Source organism: Oryctolagus cuniculus, chromosome 6 (assembly GCF_051225735.1).
Source record: "Oryctolagus cuniculus isolate XC-2025 breed Fujian yellow rabbit chromosome 6, ASM5122573v1, whole genome shotgun sequence".
NCBI classification, from domain to species: Eukaryota; Metazoa; Chordata; class Mammalia; order Lagomorpha; family Leporidae; genus Oryctolagus; species Oryctolagus cuniculus.
This window is the reverse complement of record NC_142872.1, coordinates 136,273,814-136,297,787: the sequence shown is the minus strand read 5'-3', so window position 1 is coordinate 136,297,787 and position 23,974 is coordinate 136,273,814. Positions and strand designations below refer to the sequence as shown.

General features: G+C 36.2%; 1 pseudogene; it reads right to left on the bottom strand.

Annotated features, from left to right (window-relative positions):
* Positions 1-19,162: 19,162 nt before the first annotated feature.
* The window catches only part of LOC138850097 (protein max pseudogene), a 126,566-nt pseudogene continuing 121,754 nt past the window's right edge, over positions 19,163-23,974 (bottom strand).

Genomic DNA, 23,974 nt, shown 5'->3' with positions numbered 1-23,974 from the left:
TCCAGCTCTCTGCTGTGGCCAGAGAGTGCAGTGGAGGATGGCCCAAGTGCTTGGGCCAAGAGCACCTGGCTCCTGGCTTCAGATCAGCACGGTGTACCAGCCATAGCGGCCATTGGGAGGTGAACCAGCAGTAAAGGAAGACCTTTCTCTCTGTCTCTCTTTCTCACTGTCCACTATGCTTATCCAAAAAAAAAAAAAAAAAAAAAAAAAAAAAAAAAAAAGGAAGAAAGAAAGAAACAAATGAAGAAAAAAAAAGAAAAAGAAAAGAAAAAAAAAGCCCAGGATAGTATTATTTAGGAATGGAAAGCCAAGACATGCTGGCAAAAAAAAACAAAAAACAAAAACAAAAGCAAAAACAAAACAAAACAAAACCAAAAAAAAACACACACCTAAGTGAAAGATCTCTGCGATTGAGATCCCAGTGGAAAAAATGGGCCATCAAAGAAGGAGGTACCTTTCCCTGAAGGGAGGAGAGAACTTCCACTTTGACTATGACCTTGTCTAAATAAGATCAGAGTTGGTGCACTCAAAAGGCTTCCATAGCTTTGGCAGCTCATGACAAGAGCCTTGGGTGATTACTGATGTCATAAATAAGATTGTCAATTATTAAATCAGCAATGGGAGTCACTGTGCACTTATTCGCCATGTAGGATCTCTGTCTTTCTGTCTTTAATGTGTTGTACTATGCGAATTAATGGCATAACTAGTATTCAAACAGTACTTTATACTTTGTGTATCTGTGTGGGTGCAAACTGTTGAAATCTTTACTTAATATATTCTAAATTGATCTTCTGTATATAAAGATAATTATAAATGAATCTTGATGTGAACGGGATGAAAGAGGGTGTGGAAGATGGGATGGTTGCAGGTGGGAGGTAGGTTATGGGGGGAAAGCCACTATAATCCAAAAGCTGTACTTTAGAAATTTATATTTATTAAATAAAAGCTGAAGAAAAGCATATAGAATGGTTAAGAAAAGCAAGGAGAAAAATCCTTGCTTCCACTGAAATTACATTCATAATTAAGTGCAAATATCTTTATAGTAGGAATTAAAACACCCCAAGATATTATATTTTAGATCAATTATAAAGATTAGTCCAGTACAAAGCTAAATCAAAATTAATCCAATATTTAAGCAATTTGCTATGTGTGGCCTATCTAAATGAATATACTAGGATATATCAGAACTGTTATTGAGACTTCATTTTAATTCAGTTTTGTTTGACAAATATATTTATGCACCTACATCATGTCATGTAATTTGCTAGGCACAGATATTGAAAAATGAATAAGAAAGGAACTTTGCCCCAAACAGTTTCACTGTATCTTAGACATAGCACTACTTGAATAGTATAAAATGAATGCTGAGCTACCAGACTGATGACATCAGTTATGTTTACTCAATAACCTGAAAGAAATCAGATTTTATATTTGCTCAAAAATATATAAATCTTGCTCCAAACCTAGCGACACACTACTCTTTCTCAATATTTATATTGTACCATGTCAGTCTTTTGATTTCACAGTCCAGAAAAGATGAAAGCATAGAATGATGCTCAACCAGATATTCTGCTGCCTAAACAAATTTGAAAAAAAAACAAACAAACAAACAAAAAACCTTACTTTCTTATACTGACATTAATGGAATGTTTCATCCCATTACAGGCAGAGCCTGAAAAAACTGACACTGTCTTCAAGAGAATGCCCCAAGTCTGGAGATTCTTATTATAATTTTGGAGATATGCAGAGAGTTATAAGACAAGAGAAAGTGATGAAAAGTTAAACACTGTAGTTTAGAAAACGTCATTGCCTACCATAGAAACCCATCACATGATTAAATAAGTACATCTCTGAAATTAGGAATTCAACTTGTATTTATTATCTTACCAAGACTTCATAGATCATATCTAAAATGCAGTGCTTCTTCCTGGGGAAAATTTTCTTTTTAATTTCAAGTAAAGCAGTTTTAAAAGTGGCAGAGCAGTTTATTATAATTAAACTCTGAAACAAATTAATAAAATTTGACAACATGAACTTGTACATGCATGAAGATGAAGACAAATGATTCTAACCCAAAGTGTGGGGTTTGGCCTTCGTACCTCCTCATGGTCTTACATGTGTGTTTCTTTTATTATAAAATTCATATGCACTTGTTTCATCTTCTAAGCTTGATATTCAGTTTCATTGAGTTTTTCATTAATTTATGTTGTCATTGCTTCAATTTTTCTGTTTCCATGAGATTCAGTTGTCCTCAGAATAGAACATTTTAGTCTTTAAATACAATTGCACAAATACACAAAAATTATTTTGTGATCAAAATGTTATGAGAGAATTTTTAAGATGATTTTGTTTAAGAAAAAAAAAGAATATATATATATATATATATATATACACTCTGAGGATTTTACAGCTTCAAACTTCCTTCCTTTTTCCTTATTTCATAGAATACATTCTTTATAGTCTGCTGATTGAGATTCCAACTATTAACTTGTTTCACAAAGCACAAAACTCCTATCTATTTTTCTTTCTTGTTTTTGTGATTTTTCAAGAATTTCTCAAGAGAGAAAATAGTAAAATTGTGTGACATCAACTGATAAACTTTCTAATCCATGTTAATACCAAAAGTTGGCAAATACATAGGAAATTTCCCAAGCCATACTCTGTGTGATAGGTTATCAACAAAAGGATATTTAACCACACTATTGTCAATTGATGCATCATTACTTGTGGTTTAATAAATGAATGAATATGGGATGATTAAAAATAAGAATGTTAATCATTTTGACAGCCCATCTTTCTTCATTTTTCAGGGATTTAACACTTTTCTCAACAATTTCCCCAGACTCTACTTCCTCTTATGACTTTTTGTTTTTTCTTCACTTTTATCTCTGTTTCAGATATTGATATTTCCACTCCTATTTCAGAGTTCTATTTCACTGCATGCAGTCAATTAAATACAACTAACTTGTATACTATGAAAACTATGGATCCCATTGTACCTACTTAAGTCCAAGTTACTGAATAGCATGAGAAAAGTCTCAACACATGGATTTAACCTGGCTCTCCATTAGACCTTACAAACATATGAGCTTGACTTACGGAAGTTCATTTGTCTCCGTGTTCAGTTGTAATAACAAAACATCTGACACTGGAGAATCCATAAAGAATATTTACCTCATGATCCTGGGGGCCTCAAAGTCCAAGAGTAGGACACTGTTAATTTATTTTAATGTTTGTTTTATTTATTTGAAAGACAGAGTGACAGAGAAGGAGGGCAGGAGAAGCGAGAGAGAGGGAGAGAGAGAGAATATCTTATTAGCTGTCTTGTTCTCCAAATGGTCACAGCAGCAGGGATTGGTACTGGCACAAGCTGGAAGCATAGAGCTCCATCTGGGGCTCTCCCATGTGTGGTAAATACTCGGGCCATCTCCCATTTTCTTTCCAGGTACATTGGAAAGATGATGAATCAAAAGTGGAGCAGCCAGAACTGAACCAACCCTCTGAAATGGATGCCAGCATACCAAGTGGTGACTTAACCCAGTGTGCCACAACAGATGCTAGAGAGGTTCCTTGTTGCATGATCACACAGTACAGCACAATACATTGTGAGACAGAACAAGCAAGCCAGAGAGAGATTAATTTTTTAGCAAAGCTGTTCCTACAATAACCCAAAAATCTATTAGTTAATTCATTCATCATTGAATAATCCATTCATCAATGCAGAGACCTCCCAACCCAATAACCCTGAAAAATACACCTTTCAATACTGCTGCTTTGGGAACCATATTTCCTATACATGAACTTTCAAGGGGATACAATCAAACCATAGCATCATTATACCTCCAGGATTATTTACTGACACAATCATTATTTTTACTGTGGTAATCTACATGTGACCATTAAGTGCTTCATATGTCTTAATAGGGTATTTTAATTCCTTTTACTACTTTATTCCATGGTTTATTTGTTGTATCCTTTATGATTTCCATTGTTCATTCTCCCCTCAGCAAAAAGAGAAACATGTTTTTCTCTCCAAATTTCTTTGGTAAGAGGAAGAAAGGTCTAAAGCAGAGAATTTGATGTTCCTGTTAAAACAGATTTTAGTTTTCCACACAGATTTTTTTGTTTTTCCTTCCTAGGACATTGCATGCAGTTCTCCAGTTGTATCCAATAAATATTCAAAGGTACGAGATTATTTTTACTTTGCCAGCTATCCAACTTTAAGCATTATAACTGAGTACTCTAGACTATTATATCTACAATAGAAATAATATTTATGTACCTCATACTTTTGTGAGAATGAAGTAGATATCTGAATATACTGTGTCAGTAGTAAAACACTGTAAATATAGGGCTTTAAAATTTTCCACAACCGGTAAATAAATAGTTGTACCATTATCTTACTTTTATTTCAGTTCTGCTCATGTGCTGTTGGTTTCAATTGTTTGCTTAGAATTTTACAAATTAAAATAAATGCATATGGGGCCAGCGCGGTGGCACAGCGGGTTAACGTCCTGGCCTGAAGCGCCTGCATCCAATATGGGCTCTGGTTCAAGTCCCGGCTGCTCCTCTTCTGATCCAGCTCTCTGCTATGACCTGGGAAAGCAGTACAAGATGGCTCAAGTCCTTGGGCCCCTTCATCCGCGTGGGAGACCCAGAAGAAGCTCCTGGCTCCTGGCTTTGGATTGGCGCAGCTCTGGCCATTGCGGCCATCTGGGGAGTGAACCAGCAGATGGAAGACCTCTCTCTTCTGTCTCTACCTCTCTCTGTAACTCTGTCTTTCAAATAAATAAAATAAATCTTTAAAAATAAATAAATAAATAAATAATAAATGTATATAAAACCAATATTTATTCTTTAAATTAATCAGGATGACTTTAGGTACTAAATGTTCTGAGAGTACAAAGAAAGAGCCAAATCAGGCATGAGCAAACAACATTGAGTACTTTGTAAAATCCCTTATATAAAGAAAATAAAATAGAATTTTAAATTTATTGAGAAAGATTATTCAAAATAAAATAATCAGTAATATATACACTGACAGCCCTCCCTGGAAGGCAAGGAAGCAGTTTAATATTTGGGTCTTTCAGGGTAATACAGATTGGCAAGTGCTAAACAGCAATTATTTTAGACTCAGAGAATCATAAGCTCTCTATCACAACTAATCAGTTCTACTAGCGTGGCACAGAAGTAATAGATAATATACACACCAATATGTGTAGCTGTATGCTAGTAAAATCTCATACACAAAAAGAAGGCTGGATTTGGCTTGAGGGCAATAGTTTATAGACCCTTTCTGTGGAGCAACAGAATCATTAACAAATTTAATAGACACAAATCATTTTTTCCTTCTTATGTCTAGGTTTGGTTAGTTTTTTTGTTCCTTTTTTCAAAAAGCAATGTAGAAGGAAGGATTGTTAAAAATGTCCCTTTATTGTGATAAAATACCATTGTAAAATATAGCCTGGAGGTGTAAAATATCCCAAAGCTCATCTGTACAAACCTATTGTGAAGTAATTTAACTGAACCATGCAATTGTATCCAAAAATTACTCTCCAGTTGATTTATACTTATTCATCTTTTTATCACAGATTTTGCCATTTCAGTTAAAATTGGATAAAAAAAATCAAACTTTTAATACAAATAGAGGCAGTTATAGGTAAACTTTTTAACTTTCCAGTAAACAAACAAACAAACAAAAAAAGCCTTTAATGGATATAACCTTTTAATTCCTTAGGAAACATCAGTCTTTTGTTAACTAAAAATATAATGACAAATACATGTATATATATATATATATATAAGAATTGTTAATTGAGCTGACACATTATTGAAATCACTATGAGAGTAGATTTTAACTGTTCTCACCCACCAAAAATGAGAAGTATGTCAGATAATATAATACATTTTGACTAGAATTCATCCATTTTACTAAATCATCACTTTAGTCCCCAAAGCTTGTAACTGAAATAATGGAAGTTTCCTGCTTCACAATCCTATCTTAGAATTTAATAAGGATAGGGGCCGGCTCTGTGGCGCAGCAGGGTTAACGCCCTAGCCTAAAGCACTAGCATCCCATATGGGCGCTGGTTCTAGTCCCGGCTGCTCCTCTTCCGATCCAGCTCTCTGCTGTGTCCTGGGATAGCAGTAGATGATGGCCCAAGTCCTTGGGCCCCTGCACCCATGTGGGAGACCTGGAGCTCCTTTCTCCTGGCTTTGGATCGGCGCAGCTCCGGCTATTGCAGCCAATTGGGGAGTGAACCATCGGATGGAAGACCTCTCTCTCTTTGCCTCTCCTCTCTTTGTGTGTAATTCTGACTTTCAAATAAATAAATAAATATTTAAAAAAAAGAATGTAATAAAGATAATTCATATTCTTTCATAATCTATGTTCTTAGTATTATTTCTGTATCTAAAATTTTACTATAAATATTCAGAAAAATAGAATATTCAAAATGATATTTATCTATATGCTATATTAATAGTATTAATAATACCCTACTGATTCTTTGATTTTGGACTTCTGTCCTCCAAAACTGAAAGTGAGCTATTTTTCAGTTGTTTTAAATGATGAAGCTTGTGGACACTAATACAAATATTGATTATGGGGGCCGGTGCCGTGGCTCATTTGGTTAATCCTCCACCTGAGGAGCCAGCATCCCATATGGGCACCGAGTTCTAGTCCCAGTTGCTCCTCTTCCAGTCCAGCTCTCTGCTGTGGCCTGGGAGGGCATTGGGGGACAGCCCAGGTGCTTGGGCCCCTGCACCCACATGGGAGACCTGAAGAAGCACCTGCCTCCTGGCTTTGGATCAGCACAGCACCAACTGTAGTGACCATTTTTGGAGTGAACCAATGGAAGGAAGACCTGTCTCTCTCTCTCACTGTCTATAACTCTACCTGTCAAAAAAAAAAATGTGAGTAGAGCTTTTACTAACTGAAGATATTTTCATGATTCTAAAGATATTCTCCATTAGGCTTAAAAGGAATCCTTTTATCTCTCTTTAACATAAAGTTCATACTATGTTGTTGGTTATGGTGAACACTCTCAGCAGGTATAACTGATATAATTCTAATGTTATTTCATCTTTTGTCTTTTATCATATTAATATTATGAAAAAATTAAAACATCAACAATTCTCTGCCCCTTGTGGGTCATCTATCTCTATCCTCTGAACTTCTGTTGTCTTTGTACCTTACCTTGTCCAGCACAATGTGGGGAAAGCAATACTGTTTTTAAATCTGAGACTTGCACTGTACCATGTTTCCTCTTGGAACATGATCATCACCATGGGGGCAATTCTGGGATAGGCTGATAGATTATGGATTATGCCTGAGCTGACAATCAGCTAACTACCTATTTTGTAAGTGTGATAGTCAATGGCTAGGTAACCCTAGAGGCATGAGTGATTCTAACCAGTCAACGAAGCCTCGTCCAGCCAAGGAACACTGCTGTACTAAACCACATATTCAAAGGAGAAATTAATGGTTGCTGTTTTGGGCCTCTTAGATTGGGAGTGACTTGTTATACATCCCTAACATCTGTCATAAATATACTTAACTATATATGTATAAATTATATAAAACATATAACTGATATATAAGCAATTTATTAACATATTTTATAAATTAAAACAGTATTTTATTATATTTTTATTTTTTAAAATTTTTGATTAGCATGTAATGATTACAGGTTTACCAGGGTAGAATGCAATATTTCTACATTTACAAGAAAACCCAATCAAACAGGCACTCAGCCTTTTGATTTCCTTATCTTTCCTTTGTACTTAGAATCTACCAGCTCCTCTCTTCCAGTCCCTTGGACAATGTATGATATATTGTTGTAACTATAGTAATCAATTGTGAATATATACATCTTTTCTTTATGCATTCATTTGCTGATGGACACTTACATTGATTCCATCTCTATGCTATTATGAATAGTGTTATAATGAACGTGGAAGTGAAGGCATCTATTCCCCATGTTTATCTTATTCCCTTTGGATATATGCAAGCAGATTATATAGAAGTTTGAATATATGTTATATATATCCCAAATGATATATAATATATATTATATATTCAAATATAATAAACATATTTTATATAAAATATATAATTTACATTATAGTAGAATATTTATTACCTAAATAAACTTATAATTATAGTAAATATAATTTATAATCAAACAGGTAATACGTAAATATTTGAATATATACAAGTGGGATAGCTGGATCATATAGTAGATCTTTTTTCAGATTTCTAAGGAACTTCCATACTGCTATCCATAATGGTTGCATTAAATCACATTCCCACTGAGTACATAAGGATTCACTTTATTCCACCTCCTCACAAGCTTTGAAATTGCTTTGCAACAGACTCAGTTTTCTAATGTTTTACTTAGAATTTTTGCATGTATGATCTTTGATAAAGGACCTCCTTTTCCTAGTAATTAAAATACATGACTATGACAAAAACTCAAAGGATAATGAGAATAACAAGTTTATCACTTATAAGTCAATTAAAGATATTAGTGCCACTTGAGAACTCTTGGTTGGAGGAGTAAGGACAAAACTATCAACTATATACAAAGATAAAGTCCAATTTACTGTTTTTTTTCTTAGTTAAATTAATAGGAAAATGTGAATCACTATAAAATCTTGGTCTTGAAAATTATTTTAAAGAACAATACAAAAGGGAGAAATCATAAAACAATTAGTGATTTTTAAATTCACAAAGGTTCTGTACTTTTTGATTAACATAATAATTATACATATTTATGGGGTACAGTGTGACATTTCAAGACATTTATATAGCTTATAACGATCAATTCATGCTAATTAGCATTTCCATTTCCTTCTTTATGTTAGTATGCTTCAAGCTCTTTTCTCTAGTTCTTTATAAAATACATGATAAGTTATTATAAACTATAGTAGCCACACTGTAATGTGGAATATGAGAACATATTCCTGCTTTTCAACTACTTGGTACCCATTTATCTAACCTGCATCTATTCCCCTTCAACCCATCCTTCCCTTCTCAAGCTCTAGTATCAATCACTATTATAATTTCAGATCAACATATTTTTCAGCTTTCACACAAGGAATGCATAGTATGTCTTTCTGTGTCTAGTCCATTTCACTTAACATAATGTCCCCATCCTCCAGTTCTATTCATTTCACTGCAAATGACATAATTTCATTCTTCTTTACGGATGACTAATATTATCTCTCTCCATTTTGGTCATACAATGATACTTTGAAATAGATTATTCTTCTTCCTTCTCTATTCCTTCTAAATGAATAAACAAAGACTAAGAAACAAGGAAGTACTGAGTCATGGTTATGCACATATAGAGTGTCAGACCTTGAGATCAAATTCATATTTATTTCAATTCACATTATACTATTTACTTTTCCCAAAGAGTTTTTAATATGTGTGAGACTGGATGCATTTTCATATAGGAGACAAATTTAATGTTCTTTTGATACATCATAGCACAGCCTAAATAATTCAGACCAGGTTTTGCTTGAGATGCCCACTCTGAATGATCATCAATCTAGTTTTTTTTTCTATTCTAAATAAACAAGACTCTCACCAGTCCATTGCCAACACCAATTCCAGTTTTACTGAGTCCATTTCATTAGACAAATATCAGCACATTACTACAATACAGAGAAAAAAGTGTGCTTAAGCTAACACATGTTCTGTAGTTTTCCATTTAGAAGGGAAGAAAAATCAAATAGTAAGATACACAAAGGAGAGTGACTACAGGTAGTAGTATAAGCACCTAGAGATGTGAATGAAGATTCTCGCCAATTTCAGAATATCACTTTTCCTAGAGAAAGAATTAATTCTGATAAAGACCTCTAGTATTGGGAGCAGAAATTGTTCTTTAATTTCTTTGCATTTAATAGTCTTTAATTCCTTTACATCTCAAAGTCTTTTACAATCATGCAATCATCAAGCACTTGGGCGACTTCTTAACTAGAAAACTTAACACCTACTTACACTATTGTTAGTTTCAGTAGCTCAAAGAATGTAAAGTCAATAGCAATTAGGAAAGAAAACCTTGAGAATGAGAAAGATAGCTATAAAACACCTAATTCTTTCTCTTAAAATCTACTCCCTTGGCACCTTCAAATACTAATGAAATGTCACTTCCCCATGACTTGTAGCATGCAGGCCTTTCTTTTCTTGGGCAAGAAAAAAGCATACTGTGACAACATACATAATACCCTTCATTATTAAAACTTGTGTTATTCTAATGTTCTTGGCTTATAATTAGTATGTAAGTGATTCTAGAAGCTTACCCCCTATCCAGTAATTGTTGCTTGGCAACAATCAAGCTGAGTGAAATACTGCTAGAATATTGACTATGGGTCACGATAGTGAAAATTGCTTGGGAATTACTGTGTTGGGATTGCACTCTCTGAAGTCTTTTATGTATTGTTTCTATGTAATTTAGTTAAGGCATACTTGCCTTACTAATGGAAATCCTTTCTAAATAAATGAGGGACCATAAGAAAATAGCCTTATTGTAGAATTTTTACCTCAAACAACATGACAATTATTTTCAAGAACACATTGAATTCACTGCTCCTTAAGATTTTTGCTTTAAAAAATAAATTAGTGCTAATTATTCTTTGTGGTGCGAATACAATTATTTTGTCTCTTTTTTGAGTCCAAGGTAATGCTTTGGACTTTCTACATAGTCCAGGAGCTTTCTTCTCTTTGCTAAGTGAAGCAAGAGATGAAACCTTTTATAAAGTCAGATCTCTTAACTATCAAACAAAAAAGACAAGTATGAGATTATTTTTGCTTAAATTTTCCACAAAATAATTGTGGATGCTACATTATTTTTAAAATAATTTTTGATACCTAGCCACTCAATTACTACTTGGGCAGGCTGAGCAGCCAAGTGGAGAACTTTGATCTGAAAAAGACCAAAGTCAAATGGCTATAAGATTACTTAAATCCAATTCTCATTCTCCCCCTGCCCCATCTTGCTCTCACTCTTGTTCTCTTTCACTGCTGCTCTCTCACTCTTATTCTTGCTCTCTGTCTCCCCCCGCCCCCAACAAACACTTACCCTTTTTTCGTAAGCAATACAGCATTAGGAGATAGTCTTTAATAGTCTATGAAGAGGGCCGGTGCCACGGCTCACTAGGCTAATCCTCCGCCTTGTGGCGCCGGCACACCAGGTTCTAGTCCCAGTCGGGGTGCCAGATTCTGTCCCGGTTGCCCCTCTTCCAGGCCAGCTCTCTGCTGTGGCCCGGGAGTGCAGTGGAGGATGGTCCGAGTGCTTGGGCCCTGCACATCATGGAAGACCAGGATAAGTACCTGGCTCCTGCCATGGGATCAGCATGGTGCGCCGGCCGCAGCGCGCCAGCCGCGGGGGCCATTGGAGGGTGAACAAATGGCAAAGGAAGACCTTTCTCTCTGTCTCTCTCTCTCACTGTCCACTCTTCCTGTCAAAAAAAAAAAAATAGTCTATGAAGACAAAGCATACACACACACACACACACACACACATATTTGTCCATTTCATCCCTGAGTTACTAAGGTTTATGTAAAGTGTACATGATTAAAATCAGAAAAACATACTCTCAAAAACATACTCTCAAAGCAAGGAATCTCTACTTGTACATCTCTGTTGTATAGGAAACTATAAAATCTGTTAACCAAAATAAGATATTTATCTGGGTTGCCTTTATTTACAATTCATTTAAATTCAGTAAAACAAATTATTGAGTTTAATCTTAATTAATAACTGCTACTAAATTAAATTTTAAAATGTGCTGTTTATGTACATTATAACTCATAGCAATTTGTTACCCAAGTTTACAATAACTACATCTTTATGTTCTAGAATTGAAACATCAAAATCATTTTGAACATTATCCAGATAAGCTGGGAAAACTCATGTTACATCAATTTCAACTTTTATATGAAGCACTGCTGAAACATGAGTGAAGTCTTACTTATTTCAACCTTAGGATCATTTGATAGTATGTCAAACTCTTAATAATGAAGCCCCATGCAACCTTACTAAGTGTGGATGTATAAATATATGGTTGTAAAAACACTTAGTAATTATGAAAATAGATTCATATGATTAATACAAGTTCTGTATGTCAGCACATCTAGTTAATTAAACATCTAAAAGGAATCTTGAATAGGTACAAACAATGAGGAAGAACTGCCAATGTTTCTAGTTCTGCCCATTAAAAAGTGACTGATTGCCTTGCATATTTGCATTTATGATGTCAAGTGTAATCAAAAACAGGAGATTCTAGGCTCTTATAACCTAATCGGATTAGCCTTTAATTGACCATTTAACTTTTTCTGTAATAAATACCTACTCATGTAAAACAAAGTTTCCATTATCACTTGACTTGTCATGTAAATTTGCCTTCAGAATAAAGAGGATGCTAAGCAACTAATAGAATAATTGAAGTAAACTAGGCAAAGGTATTACTTCTCATATGTGTGCATAATGTTTTTGCTGGCTAATTCCTAAATATTCATTTAAACTTAATTATCATGTGTTAGAAATCTGAACATAATCACTTCTGAGTGCAGACTTAATCAAGTTTATGGACCTGCAATATAGGATAATTAAATGTTAGTCATAGGGATCAATAAAAACCCCTGGATTTTATAATGTAAAATTATACATTTTATTTGAATGAAGTACCTCCAGAGATTCTGATTAATGCGGTCCAGAAAGATACACGCTTAGTTCTAAGAGTCATTGCTGGCATCATTGAGAATACAGATCAACATCCTTTTCAAAAATCTATCCAAAGGGCCTGGCTTGTGACATAGTAGCCTAAGCCTCTGCCTGCAGCGGTGGCATCCCATAAGGCACCGTTTGTGTCCCAGCTGCTCCTCTTCAGATCCAGCCTTTGGCTTATGGCCTGGGAAAGCAGTGGTGGATGGCCCAAGCGCTTGGGCCCCTACAACCATGTTGGAGATCTAGAAGAAGGTCCTGGCTCCTGGCTTCAGATCTGTCCAGCTCTTGCCAATACGGCCATTTGGGGTGTGAACCAACGGATGAAGAATTTTCCCTCTGTATCTCCTACTCTCTCTCCCTGTAACTCTTCCTCTTAAATAAATAAATAAATCTTTAAAAACAATATATTGGGCCGGCGCTGTGGCTCAATAGGCTAATCCTCTGCCTACAGCGCTGGCACACCGGGTTCTAGTCCCAGTCGGAGCGCCGGATTTATCCCGGTTGCCCCTCTTCCAGTCCAGCTCTCTGCTGTGGCCCAGGAGTGCAGTGGAGGATGGCCTATGTTAGTTTTAAAAATGTTTTCTTCTGATATTGTCAATAAAAATTATTTTTTTCTACATAGTTGTTAGTAGACTATACATTTATATGCTATTTAAATATTTTTCTTCAAGGAATTTATGGTAAATAGTTATATTTCATATGCCTGAAATTTTATGATTTTATATTATTTTCAGTGCTCTCTTTATTTTGTCAATAATCACTCTCCATTTTTAGAAATTGATGTTTCAGCTTTACATGGTTTCTAATTACTCTGTAATCAATTAATCAATTTTAAGTTTTGCATTTTTCCTTGAGATACATAAATCTTTGTAAATACATTTAAGACTTTTACTATTTGGGGAGCCAGTGTTGTGTCATAGTGGGTTAAGCCACAGCCTTTGATACCTGCATCCCCACATGGATGTGGTGGGAGTCCCGCTGCTACACTTCCTATCCTGTGCCCTACTGGGAGGCAGGCAGACAATGGCTCAAGTGCTTGGGTCCCTTCTAACAGCACGTGAGACCTGGAGCAAAATCCTGCCTCCTGGCTTAAGCCCCATCTGGGGAGTGAACCAGCAGATGGAATATTGCCCTCTCTGCCTCTCCCTCTCTCTATAACTCTTTCAAATAAAAAAAAATCCTTATTTTGTAAAATACTTTGGATATTACTTAGTGTTTTTCTTCTACATGAACTTTTTATTTCCATTTCTCATTAAGATCATATTAAAGATCCAATTAGAATTCTCTTAAACGTATATTGATTTTTCATTTGTGTACTTCTTGAGATGTTTTTAAATAAAATAATATAGGTCATAAACACCTCTTATTATCTGTATTACTAATTAGTTCTAATAGCTATCATTATTTCACTAGGAATCTTTCTTAATTCAATTTTCTCTTCTAGCAATTCATTGCTAGAATGAAGCAATATATTATTTGCATATTTGGCTTCTTTCCTGCTTACATAGAAAATTTTTAATTCACATAAAGTGGAACAAAAATATTGACTTGTGAAAACCCATAATTATATGATACTGGATGTATGACAGAATGGTGGCTTTGTAGTAATACGTAAGATAAAGCCTCTAAACTAATATGGAAGCTAGAAAGACACTCACTGACTCCTGATCTCAAAAGAAATGAATGACTTCTCATTTGATGTAGTATTTGTCTTGGACTTCTTACAAATGGCTTTCAAAATATGTCAGTAATTGTCATGTTTTCTTGTATCACACTGCTTTTCTTATTAATAATAGCAAATATTTATTAAAAGTCTGTTGTAAATACCTTAGTGAAACTAAAAATATGTTGAGAAACTTTTATGTTGACATATCCCTCATATTTTAATCATTTTTAAATTTACCTTTCTAGTCTCGAGCTTTAGATTCAAATATCCACCTAACATCTGTTCTTGTACATATAATGGGAGTTGAAACTTAATATTTGAAATGAACTATTATTCTCTCCTGCACTAAATATTACACCATCTCAACAAATCTCAATACAAGTTGGAAGCATGCCTCTCCACATAAATGTACAGAAATTACATTAATTATTTTTCCAGTACTAAAACATGATACTGAGACACCTAACTGTGTAGAGAGAAAAGATTTATTTAGTTCACAGTTTTGCAGGTTTGGAAACCCAAGGATCATGTTTCAGGTTTAAGTGAGAGTGTCACAGTAGATGTTGGAGTGCACACAGAGGAAGAATCACAAGGCTATCCAGGAAGAAGAAAAAAGCTGGGTTCAGCAGGGTTTTTAAAATTTATTTATGAAAAGAGACAAATTTCATATATATACATAGACATATATATATATATATATATATATATATGTAGCAGGAAATAAACTTCAAATCATCATCATTGGTCCTCAGTACAAAACTTCTACTCCACTCAACCCTTCTTTCTTGTCCCAAACCCAAATTAACACCCCCACCACTCACTGGTGGTAGCAGCTTCACTACCACTGTCTCCCATACATACCACAGCAGCGTCACATGGCTCTCCCAAAGATTGGCACTGCAGGCTTAAACAGCTGGAGGAGGGAGGCAGGAGGAAAACACGCCTCTGTCTCCAGTTTTGTACACCACAAAGTTCTTCAAGGTCTTTCTTCTTTTTTTTTTTTTTTTTTTTTAAAAAAAGATTTATTTTATTTATTTGGAAGACAGAGTTACAGAGAAAGGTAGAGACAAAGATGTGTTCCATCTGATGGTTTACTCCCCAGCTGGTCACAACAGCCGGAGCTGTGCCACTCTGAAGCCAGGAGCCAGGAACTTCCACCAGATCTCCCATGCGGGTGCAGAGGCTCAAGGACTTGGACCATCTTCCACTGCTTTCCCAGGCCATAGTAGAAAGCTGGTTTGGAAGAGGAGCAGCTGGGTCTCAAGCCAACGCCCATATGGGATGCCAGCACTTCAGGCCAGGGCTTTAACCCGTTGCACCACAGCAACAGCCCTGTTTAAAGTCTTTCAACAGGAATGCTAAATGACTTTTTTTGGATGAATGACTGAAAAGGGGAGAGTTGGGCAGATCTAAATCCAGGAGTCAGAAGTTTCTTCTGGGTCTCCCACCTGAGTGCAAAGGCCCAAACTCTTGGGACATCTTCTACTGCTTTTCCTGGCCCATAGCAGAAAGCTGGATCAGAAGTGGGTCAGCTGGAACCGGTACGGGTATGCAATGCCGGCACCACAGGCAGAGGCTTAATTAACTATTCCAATGTGCCAGCCCCTGAGCATTTTTCAAAGGATGAAATACAAATGTCCAACAAACACATGAGGATATGCCTAGGATCACCAGCCATCAGAGAAATACAAATAAAAACCACAATAAAATTTCACCTCACCTCAGTTAGAAAGGCTATCATCCAAAAATAAAAAAAAAAAAAAAAACAAATGCTGATGAGGATGTAGAGGAAAAGTTACCATAATACACTGTTGGCAGGAATGTAAACTAGTATAAACATTATATAAGATACTATGGAGATTCCTCAGAAATCTGAAGATAGATCTGCCATATGACTCAGCCATCCAACTCCTGGGAATTTATCCAAAGGAAATGAAAGAGTTATCTACATCATGTTTATTGTAGCTGAAGTAACAATAGCCTTGATATGGAATCAACACAGATGTCCATCAACTGATGACTGCTCAAAGAAAATGTTGTTTTTTTTTTTTTTAAGATTTATTTATTTTATCTGAAAGAGTTACACACAGAGAGAGAAGGAGAGGCAGAGAAAGTAGAGCAATTGACACTTTTATTTATGATGTCAGTAATCACCTAAGAGTGTCAATTTTTAAATCAACAACAGGAGTCACTGTGCACTTACTCCCCATGTAGGATATCTGTCCTTAATTTGTTATACTAAGAGAATTAACGGTAAAAGTAGTCTTCAAACAGTATTTTATACTTTGTCTGACTATGTGGGTGCAAAATGTTGAAATCTTAGTTTATACTAAGTTGAGCTTCTGTATATAAAGATAATTGAAAATGAATCTTAATGGAGAATGGGATGGGATAAAGAGTAGGAGATGGGATGGTCTGCAGGTGGGAGGGTGGTTATGGGGGGAAGAACTGCTATAATACAAAAGTTTTCTTTTGAAATTTATATTTATTAAATAAAAGTTTTCTTAAAAAAAAAAGTGGAGCAGCCAGGACTTGAACCAGTGACCGTATGGGATGCCAGCAAAACAGGTGGTGACTTTATCCGCTACGCCACAGTGCTGGCCCCAAAAATGCTGTATATTGACCCTATGGAATACTACTCAGCCATAAAAAAGAACAAAATCCTAACTTTTGCAATAAAAATGATGCAACTGAAAGCCATTATGCTTAGTGAAATAACCTAGTTCCAAAGAGAAAAATATTATGTTTTCTTGATGGGTGGAAGTTAACATAGAATATAAAAAATACAGACACGAAACTGACATATCGCAATATGATTGTTGTTTTTAACCCTTGTTTATATTCTGGTAGAACTGTGCTCTTATTACTTTTTAAATATATTAAGTAATATGGTTAGTGGTGAATTAAGCCTGTGATTATGGATCCAAATTATGTCTTTCCAAAAATTAAAGAAAAAATAAGAATAGAAGTAGTGAGAGCCTAGGAAATATATGAAATGTGTTTTCTTTAAATTTATAATTTTTTAAAAGAATACTTTGAAACCTCCCAGGACTTAAATATTCAAAAAGCCCCCAAGTATCTGAAATCTGTCACATTAAAGATGTAATGTTTGTTGTTCCTCATTATAATTGTGGTTGCAGTAGACGAGCCTGGGACCAAACTATGGGACTGGATGCTAGAGGGTGGCTCAAAAAGAATACTGAATTTTTGTTGCACATTATTTTTAAAAAATGTAAAGAGAGTAGTGCTTTGATGTAGATTCTCTGTTCACTGTGCTGCTTCACTTTGAGTGCTGATGGTCAGATTAACCCATTAATGATCTCTCCTTGCCACTATCACATCATCCATTTTGAAAAGGAACAAATTGTTTGTAAACCCAATGTGAAAGTTTCACAGAAGAAAAATATATCCCAAAATAAGCTGAGAAAAATCTACGGCATTGGAATAAATTCAGCATAAAATAAATGCAAATAAAAGTAAAAAGAATGTTTGTGGAACATAGAATTAAAAGAGAAGTTCAATTTTGGTAAAATATTTTTAAATGAATATCAGCATAAACAAGATCAATAAATCAAAACATATACATATAATTTTGTAACTTCTGGATCTATGTTTCTATTTGAACCTCATCTTACCAATCGGAAAAAAAAAATGTTGATTTATTTGAAAAACTTGTGTAAATTACATCTTGGACATGGAAGAGTTCGGAAGAGTAATGTGAGAGTGATAAGCCATTGTTCATCAGCATTCCCTCTCTCTGTGCAGTGCAGCCTCCAGTCACCAAAGCCAGGTCTCCCCAGATGGACATGGTCCTACTATGCACAACCACATGTGGCTGATTTCTGACAAAATCAGTGGCACTGATGGATGGTGGATACTGCCATTGTACAGTGCAAGAAAGACTACAAACAATCTTAATATTTTAAAAGATTTGTTTATTTTATTTGAGAGCCAGAATTACAGAGAAAGGGAGAGAGAGAGAGAGAGAGAGAGAGAGAGAGAGAGAGAGAGACTTCCATCCACTGGTTCACACCCCAAATGGCATCAACGTTCAGCGTTGGAGCTGGGCCATTGAAGCCTGGAGCCAATAACTTCTTCCTAGTCTCCTACACAGGTACAATGGCCCAAGCAATTGGGCCATCTTCCACTGCTTTCCCAGGCCATTAAGAGCTGAATTGGAAGAGGAGCAGCTGGAACAGGAACCAGTGCCCATATTGGATGCCTGTGCTACAGGCAGAGGCTTAGTCTACTATGCTGAAGCAGATGGCAACAAATTATTTAATCTTAAAACGTGTGATGCCACAAAAGGATTTTATCAATATCTTACTGACCTCAGGTTGAGAAACCCTGGACTACATTCTGGGACCTCTGAATACACAGTAGTCCCCCTTTATCCAGTTTTGCTATTTGAGGTTTCAATTGCCTATGGCCAAATATGATCTAAAATATTACATGACAAATTTTACAAATACACGTTATAAATTTCAAAATAAAATAGTCTCTTAAATGGTACTGAACATTGTAACAATGAAGAGAAGGAAGCTAAGACTAAACGGAGACCCCAAGTTTTTACTGATGGACTGCTCTGCACAGCTGAACTGGCTTCCAGCCAGAGCTTGTTTCTGCTTTAGGACTATTTAAGCTCGGACTCTGACCTGGAGTCCCAAACCCATCAAAGGCAAAGATGGCGCTGCCCTTGGGATGGCATAGCGGTTGTTGTCTGGGGGGTTGTGGTGAGCTGGGCACTCGACCCTGACTTCTACTGTGCCCTGATTTGCTGCTCCAGCAGAATATTCTGCCACTTGAAGTTGTCCATATCTTGCTGGTATATGCGTTTTTCCTATTGGATCTACTTCTGTGGCTTTGTCTAGGATTTGGGACCCAGATGCCTTCTTTCCTTGGAGTGATGGAACTGAGTCCAGAAAACTGTGAAAGCTATCTCTGAAGTGGTCCCTACGTTCTCATTCCAGTGCATTAATGAGCCCATTTGTCAACCGCAGATTGTAACTCCAAGTTGCTCTTCCTGTTCTCTACCTTGATGTTATTGTTGTTGCTCCTTTCCTAGGGCTCAGGGAGTGGCCACTTGAAGTGGGTAAAGGGTAGGCTGAAGGGGTAGTCCTGGACAACAACAAGCTGAGTACCTCTAGCCCACCCTCAGACACACACACACACCCACTCACTCTCTCAACACACACACACATACACACACACAGTTGAGAAAAAGGCAGAGAGAAAAGAGAGAGAGAGAGAGAGAGAGATCTTTCATCTGCTAGTTCACTCCTCAGATGTCCATAAGCCAGGACTGGGCCAGGCTAAAGCCCGGAGTCCAGAACTCAACCTGGGTCTTCAGTGTGGGTGGCAAGGAATCATATACTTGAGTCAGCATCTGCTGTCCCCCAGGGTGATGCACATTAACAGGAACCGGGATCTGAACCTGGGCCTCAAACCAGGTACACCCATGACATCTCAGCCAGGGACTTAACTTAGGCACACAATACCTGCCCCTCTTCCACAGAAATTTGCATTATACATTTTCCATAATTTACAACTTTGTTCAAATATAACAGCCTGAAATACATTACATCAAAATTCTATTTATTTTAGCCTCTCTACATGCCTATTTCAGTTTGTACCTTACTTTAGATTTTCTCATAGCCTTTAAACAACATCTAAAATTATATTACTTATGTGTTTTCATTTTTTTATTACTTGTCATTCTTATCATAAAGTAAGCAACTGGAGGGAAAGATATAGATTGATATTTGCTGATATCTGCAATAAAATCATACAGCTCTTAGTACAGAAGGAAGCATCCAACAAATTAGGTAGAATGAATAAATTTCCTCATATGGAATTTTGTGTGAGCTATATCTAATAATAGTGAGCTCCAATTATAGTGAGCTCTATCTAATAATTTAAATTTTGAAAAAAAAAATGGACCTTAAGGATCTCTTCTCAGAAAGTCTCAGAAAGAAAATGGAGAGACATAAAACAATTCTTAAAAAAAAAAAAAGCTGTCAACCCACAATACTGTACCCTCCAAAACTTGCATTTATGATTGAAAATGAAATAATGACCTTCCAAAACAGAAATTGAAAGACTCTATCAGCACTCATCCAGCCTTAAAAAAGATGCTTAAGGATGTGATACAGACAGACACACAGATAGTCAGCATTGTGAAAGAAACCTCCCAGGAAACCTCCCAGGAAAAGTAGAAAGGAAATCCAAAGTAAACAACAGGAATATTTACAAAAAAATGGTAGCCAACTTGCTACTTTTCAATAGAAACCTTCAAAGTAAATGGTTGAATTTTTCCAATTAAAAGATAAAGGCTGCCTGAATGGATTAAAAAATAAAACCCATCTATTTGCCAGATACAAGAAACATAATTCACCAACAAAGATATACATAGATTGAAAGGGAAAGGAAGGAAACAGATATTCTATGCTGACTGAAAGCCAAAAAGAGCTTATGTAGCAATCCTAATATAAGAGAAAATGAACTACCACAAAAACTGAGAAGAAACAAAGAAAGGCACTATGTAATGATTAAGAGATTAAGGGCTCTATTCAACAGGAAGATGTGACTATAATTTGGTTATTTAGAAATGTCAATGGATCTAAAGGGAGACAAGACTCCAATACAATAATAATGGGGGACATCAACACCCCATTTACTTCAATGGGCAGATCAACTAGAAGGAAAATTAACAATGAAGCAACAGAGCTTATCTACACTATGTACAAACATACCTAAATGATATCTATAGAATCTTTCATCCCACAGTTGCAGAATATGCATTCTTCTCATAAGTGCATTGAACTTTCTCTAGGATAGACCATATGCTAGGCCATAAACCAAGTCTTAACAAATTTAAAAAAAATACAAATCATACGGTGCATCTTTTCTGACCACAATGGAATGAAGTATGAAAATAACAACTCAAGAATCTCCAGAACATATACAAAAAATGCGGCCGGCGCCGTGGCTCAATAGGCTAATCCTCCACCTTGCGGCGCCGGCACACCGGGTTCTAGTCCCGGTCGGGGCACCGGATTCTGTCCCGGTTGCCCCTCTTCCAGGCCAGCTCTCTGCTATGGCCAGGGAGTGCAGTGGAGGATGGCCCAGGTGCTCGGGCCCTGCACCCCATGGGAGACCAGGAAAAAGCACCTGGATCCTGGCTCCTGCCATCGGATCAGCGCGGTGCGCCGGCTGCAGCGGCGGCCATTGGAGGGTGAACCAACGGCAAAGGAAGACCTTTCTCTCTCTGTCTCTCTCTCTCACTGTCCACTCTGCCTATCAAAAATAAAAAAAAAAAAAAAAAAAAAAAAATGGAGACTGAACATCATGCTCCTGAATGAGCAATGGGTCATAAAATAACTCAAAATAGAAATCAAAATAATTCTGGAAACAAAGGAAGATGACAATACATCATATCCAAACTTATGGGAAACAGCAAAAGCATTGTTACAAGGGAACTTTACAGCAATTGATGCCTACATAAACCAAATGGAAAGGCATCAAATAAATGAGCTATCGATGCTTCTCAAGGACTTATAAAACAACAACAAACCCAAAATTAGAAGGATAAATAATTAAAAGTAGAGAATAAATAAATAAAATTAAAACAAAAATACAAAAGATCAGTGAAATGAAGAACTTTTTTTTTGGAAAACATAAACAAAACTGATACAACAGAGGAGCAACTAATAAAAGGGGGGGGGGCGGAGAAGACCCAAGTCAAGATGAAAAGAAAATGTAACAACAGATACCACAGAAATAAAAAGAATCATCATCAGGAATTACTACAAAGTACTATATGCCACAAAATTTGAAACTCTAGAATAATGTATAGATACCTGGACACATACAACCTATCAAAATTGAGTCATGAAGACATAGAAAACCTAACAAGATTAAAAACCAAGATGGACGGCCAGCGCTGTGGCTCACTTGGTTAATCCTCTGCCTGCAGCACCAGCATCACATATGGGCACCGAGTTCTAGTCCTGGTTGCTCCTCTTCCAGTCCAGCTCTCTGCTGTGGCCCGGGAAGGCAGTGGAGGATGGCCCAAGTGTTTGGGCTCCTGTACCAGTGTTGGGAAACCAGGAAGAAGCACCAGGCTCCAGGCTTTGGACTGGCGCAGCACTGGCCGTAGCGGCCATTTGGGGAGTGAACCAACAGAAGGAAGACCTCGCTCTCTGTCTCTCTCTCTCTCTGTCTAACTCTATCTGTCAAATAAATAAATAATAATAAAAAAACAGGATGGATATTGAATCAGTAATAAATACCCTCCCAACAAAGAAAAGCCCAGGACCTTATGGCTTCACTGCTGAATTCTACCAGACATTTAAAGAAGAACTAATTCCACTTCTTCTTAAGCTATTCAAAACAATTGAAAGGGAGGGAATCCTCACAAACTCCTATGAAGCTAGTGTCTCCTTAACTCATTAGCCAGAAAAACATGCAGTAGAGAAAGAGAACTATAGACAAATATCCCAGATGAACATGGATGCAAAAATCCTTGACAAAATACTGGCTAACTGAATCCAATAACATATCAGAAAGATTATTCACCCAGATCAAGTGGGATTTATACCTGGTATGTAAGGATAGTTTAACATTCAAAATACAATAAATGTGATACCTCACATTAGCAGTCTGAAGAACAAATATCATATGATTATCTCAACAGATGCAGATAAAGCATTTGATAAAACACAAGACCCTTACATGATGAAAATCTTATGCAAGTTGGGTATAGAAGAAACATTCATCAGCACAATAAAGGAAATTTATGACAAACCAATAGCTGGCATCTTATTGAATAGGGAAGTGTTGGAAGCATTGCCACTAAGAACCAGAATCAAACATTGATGCTCACTCTAATCGTTGCTATTCAACATATTCTTGGATGCTTTAGTTAGAGCCATTAGGCAAGAATAAGAAATCAAAGGGATCCAAGATGGAAAGGATGAACTCAAATTATACCTATGAAAAATGACATGATTTATATACAGGACAACCACAAGACTCCACTAACAGATTTTTGGAACTCATAAGGGTGTTTGGAAAAGTGGCAGGATATATTCACACACTAAATCAATAGCCCTTGTATATAGAGACAATGCCACAGGTGAGAAAGTACTTCTAAGAGAAATCCTATTCACAACAGCTACTAAAAATTAACTACTTTGGGTGAAATTTAACCAAGGATGTCAAATATCTCTATGATGAAAAATTACAAAACATTAAAGAAATAAATAGAAGAACAAGACACCAAAAAATGGAAGAATTTTCCATGTTCATGAGTTGGAAGAATTAATAACATTAAAGTCTGTACTATCAAAAGCAATTAAGAGATTCAACGTAATCCCAATCAAAGTACCAAAGGCATTCTTCTCAGATCTAGAAAAAAACTGATAAAATTCATATGGAAATGCAAGAGACCCTGAACAGCTAAAACTATCTTATATAATGAACAAAGCTGGGGCATCATAATACTGATGTCAAGACATTCTACAGGGCACTTGTAAACAATACATCCTGGTAGTGGCACAAAATCAGACTT